The following is a 5,246-nucleotide window of genomic DNA, read 5'->3' on the forward strand; positions in this document are numbered from 1 at the left end:
TTGGGTTGTTGCTGGGTCTTCTTTAATTACCTTTTTAAGACACTCCACTTTTCTTTAAACAACAGCATGAAGAAGGCCTCATCTCTTAGAGGGAGCAAATAATCCTCTGTCATGCGTAAGCACACTTATGAGAACAAGCCAGGTCTGAATTTTCAGGAGACAAACCAAGCTTCGCAGAAAAGACAGCATATGGGAGATGAGAGATGGAGAACAGGTTCTGTAACAAGGGCCCCTGTTCAAAGCAAGTCAGGAGAGGTCTCAGCTGCTAACTCACCAGGTATGCGTTGTACGTCAACAAAGCCTTCTCTGTTGAATGAAAGGCTCCTTCATCTTTGCCTCTAACCTCCATTCCTTCCTCACCACAGCAGAGGGATTTGCTTTTCAGAGCAGGAAAATCTGAGAACACACTCATTTCTTCTATGGATTCAGAAAACCACAGAAACAACTGGAGCCCAAACCCTCCCTGGTCCCAGCAGGCCAGACCCTTCACTACAGCAGATGTAGCATGGGTTTTATGAAAACCCAATATGAAGTTGGCATCTCTGCTTAGGAGCTGAATGGTTCTTCCTGGTGACACAAACCCTGAGCTCTGAGTCTGCCCTTCAGGAGCTTTTCTCTAACACCAGAATCTGCAAGTGGTGAAATAAAAGCCACGCTAACAGAGTCTTTAGAGTTTTCCACTAATTCAGCCCATTCCTGTGTGTATAGCCGGTAAGCAAGCAGCTGCTGCCTGCAAATACCCAAGCCATCATAAATTATTCTTATGCAGGGTGACCAAGATCATTCGGGACAGAACTGCTAACCAGTTAACAACCAGCAGAAGCTGTCACCTCAGTTTCATTGAACTGGGCACAGTAATCGCTGAGACACACAGGTCTTTCAATGCTCCGCTCAGATGTGGATGACTACCCTTATCAATTTTTACATCTAAACTGTGAAAGAAATTATTATTTCATACTTTTTTCTCCTCATTTCAGTACATCTTCACCTTCTTTTCGCATTTCCCCTACCTCCCCAAAGCAGCAGGAACATACATATTTTAAAAAATTGCAAACACCCTTATTTAAAACCTCTCTTTGCCTCATTCTTCTTTTTACATCTCCTCAAAAAGCTGGTCTGAACTCCATATCTATTTTGACTGTCCTCAGCACGTTATGTGGTTAGCAGAATGACCTCAAAAAGTGGTGAGAGGAGGAATTCACATGTACTGCAAGCATTCAGCCTAAGAACCGCCATGTTCTCTTTCCTCCTCTGGGCTTCTTCGTTTCTGTCCAGCCTAGGCATCCTCATCTCTTCTGTTTAATAAGAAGGATTCAGCGGTCTGCTTGGCTATTCTCAGAAACCTTCCTGTAGCAATTCTAGAGAAAATAAGAAGTGTTGGCCAGAAGTGATACAAGTTTTGTGGGCCAAAATCTTGAGAACCAAAGCTAACTATTATCTGAGATGATCTGTTCATGTTTGGTTCCCCAGAAATCAGTCAAGAAAAGACCCAGCAAATAATTCTTCTTAGAAATACTGTTGCTCTGTTCTCAGGATGATTCACTGTCCGTTAGCACAGAAGTGACTTACTAAAGTCTTTTAATCTGAAAAATGTTTATCTCCTGCCTTTCTCCAAAGTAAAAAACAAAGGTCATACAATAAATCTGATATTATCAGGTGCCTTGACAATAAACTCTGCAATGAGCTCTGCTCCAGCTGACGCTGATACCATGATTTTGGTGAGCAGCTGTTTTCAGTAATCCATGCCTAGGCATCAAAATAGTTTCCAGAGATTATGCAGGAAATAAGATTATTACTTACCAAATAATTACAAAATGCATGGACATTATATTATATAGAGTTTGATGCTTATAAATTAGAACTTCCTAAAGGCCCATTACAGCATTAAGGGCAAGGATCTCAAGAGGAAATTACAGACAGACAGAAAATCCCAAGTAAATGGCAATTCCAGTGTTAGTCGTGGAATACAGTGGTGCCAGGGCTGCCCTGAAGAGATCACCTCAGCCTGTCCACCTGCCCCAAGCAGGGTTCATGAAAAACAAGAGTAGGACAGAGATCTTACAAAAATTGGAAGCTGCCAGGCAAGGTAGTTACAGTTGGTAAGCATACATAACCACCATTTCAGGACTCGACAGGGGTTGAATACTACAACCCAGAAGGGGCAGTTACTAGACAAATTGTGCACGTACCAGGTGCCATGCAGAGAGAAGGGCTCAGGTGAGCTGTGGCTGCAGTGGTCCTTAGCACTGCAGAAGTCAGAAGACCAAAAAAATGTTGAAGTTTCCAGCTGCATTTGGAAGATATTTTTGATTTATCAACATAAGTGATACGCAGATGGTCCTCAAATTCAAAGCATACACAATAGCGTAATTATAATGTCACAGTAAAATATTCTTCAAATATATCTGCTGCTTAGAGATATACACACACACATATGCTTTAAATCTCTGGATGTAAAGATGAAATAGCTGAAAGCAGCAAGATAGAACCAGATATATTTGAGAAGATTACTTCAAAAGAGACACTCAGATTGTAAGAACAGCAGTCGTAGGAACCTATAGCCGTTGCTGATTTTATTCATTGCTAGTTAAGTCGACATGATGGGTATAAAACTGTTTTTAAGGGATAGGAAAAGAATTTTCAAATCAGGGCCCCAAGAAAATTTTGAAGACCAAAACGGCAACCTGATCTGTTTTTCTATTGCTACAATACCTCCCTTATTCACACTTCTAAATCTCAGCGCAACCTACCACTTTCTCACTCCTGCCATTTGAGGACACCCTGCAGTAGGAGGTGTGGGGGTTCAGCACAGCTTGGGGCACACAAACCAAGCTGTAGGGCAGGAAATACCCCCAGTAAGTCACAAATGAGATCCAAGCCCATCCCCTCTGTATGACGACAGGCTCAAGCAAGCTATCGAGAAAAGTGAAACACACTTGCCTGTTTGACACTTACATGGAGAAGGGGAGTCGGCTCACATACATTTGGGCTGGAACTAGCATGCAGTGCTTTTTTCTTCACACATTTAAGGTCTTTTATCTTTTTTCCTTTGTCATAGAAACACAGAATGGTTTGGGTTGGAAAGGACCTTTAGAGGTCACCTAGTCCAACCCCCTGCAGTGAGCTGGGACATCTTCAACTACATCAGGTTGCTCAGAGCCCTGTCCAACCTGACCTTGAATGTTTCCAGGGATGGGGCCTCCACAACCTCCCTGGCCAACCTGTTCCAGCACTTCACCATCCTCATTGTAAAAAATTTTTTCCTTATATCCAGTCTAGATCTACCTTCCTTTAGTTTAAAACTGTTACTCCTTGTCCTGTCTCAACTGGCCTTGCTAAAGATTGTCCCCATCCTTCCTACAGTCCCCTTTTAAGTACTGAAAAGCCACAATAGGGTCTTCCTGGAGCCTTCTCTTCTCCAGGCTGAACAACCCCAACTCTCTCAGCCTGTCCTCATAGTAGAGCTGCTCCAGTCCTTGGATCATTTTTGTGGCTCTCCTCTGGACCTGCTCCTACAGTTCCATGTCCTCCTTGTGCTGAGGGCTCCAGAGCTGGACAGAGTACTCCAGGTCCAGGTGGGGTCTCGCCAGAGCAGAGTAGAAGGGCAGAATCATCTCCCTCAACCTGCTGGCCGTGCTGCTTTTGATGTAGCCCAGCATACCATTGCCTTTCTGGGCTGCGAGTGCACATTGTTGGCTGCTATCTCTATAGGAACTCTGTTTCAGAATCTTATCTCCTGTCTTGATATTTAAAGGGAGCCTTTCCTGAATTATCACAACTGTGCATTTGACAGAATATATCCAGCTAGGTCACAAACTTTTTTATACTGGGTAGTGCCTGACTGGCTACTAATCACTTTGTACCACATGCTATACAAAATGTTAACTGAGACTCTTCCCATACTGGAAAGCTTTCAACTCCAAGATCAAATCCTAAAGATAGCACAGGCTTAGTTAGAGTCCTGAGACTCAGGAGCTTGGAAATCTGCTTTACTCCTAGATCTAAATACAGAGCATGTATACTATAAACCTGTATACATGCAAGTGCAATTATATACAGATACAGGTAGGTTGTACTCACTAGCTTTATTGCTGAAGGAGTGATTATAATCCACGAGTACATACGGTCTCCATGATTTAAACCCTGTCCTGGTCAGTGTGTCCACACATCTGCTTGCTGCCATATACCCTGAATTCACATTCAGAAAAAACCAGCAGCATTCTAGCTAGAATTAGAATTTAGCATTGGCCTAAAGGAAGGCTTTAATGCAAATAAACCCCTGGGGGCAAGCAAAAAGAGGACATTTCAACTCAGGACACCGCTTCATCATGCGCCCTCTCTGTTTAGCACACAGGGCTGCTCCTTAATCCTAAGGTTACCTGCAACATCTCAGCTCCTCACATCACCCTAGCAGACTCTATTAGCAGCAGGTGCCAAGAACCAAGTACTCTGCTAGAGTTCCCGTACCAACAGTAATGATCCATCAGAGAACTCAATACCCTTTCCCTTGAGAAAGTTCCAAGTATCTTATGGTGGTTATTACATAGCATCCTTCCTCAAGGTTGCTCATTAGCCCTTTTCTTCTCAAAGACCTGTTTGCCTGTGGTTATTAACTTGAGCTTTTTCCTTTGAGTATAAACAAGAAATGTTTTGCTTCTTATGATACCAACTTTAGGAAGCTGGAAGACTAGAAGGGTGTTACCTGGTGCAGAGCAATGACCAGAGCCATAGTTTGGGATACAGAGCACAAGGTGGGGAAGCATCAGGAAGCAGAATTTCCAATATTTCATTTCTGCCTGGTGGTACCAATAAAGGTTCCTTTGCAAGGGGTAGACATGGTTTTGGCCTCAAACTGTCCAGAGGTAAACATGGGCTGATACTCACAGCACAGTCAGGAGAATAAGCTAGCCTAGCACCATCTATTGTATACATTTCCTGAGTGTGCACTTTTTCATGTCTGCATAATCAGTCTTACATACAGAATTCAGTCCTCACAGTTACCACTTACCAATGGCATTCGGATATAATATGTAATAAACATTCACCAGTACACTAGCACCGCCATAAACTTTAGTAAGCTCTTATTAGAGCTTGTCTCAATGAAGGCAAAAGCAACAAACACTTGCAGATGGGGTGGGGAGGCTGTATTACCTACTGTTTCACTGCTTTCTATTTCTTTACATGACCCTTTCACTGGCATGACTAATACAGGTAGAAAGTGGAACACTTCACCAGCAGAAACAGAA

This window comes from Phalacrocorax carbo, chromosome 5, assembly GCF_963921805.1.
Source record: "Phalacrocorax carbo chromosome 5, bPhaCar2.1, whole genome shotgun sequence".
Taxonomy (NCBI): Eukaryota; Metazoa; Chordata; class Aves; order Suliformes; family Phalacrocoracidae; genus Phalacrocorax; species Phalacrocorax carbo.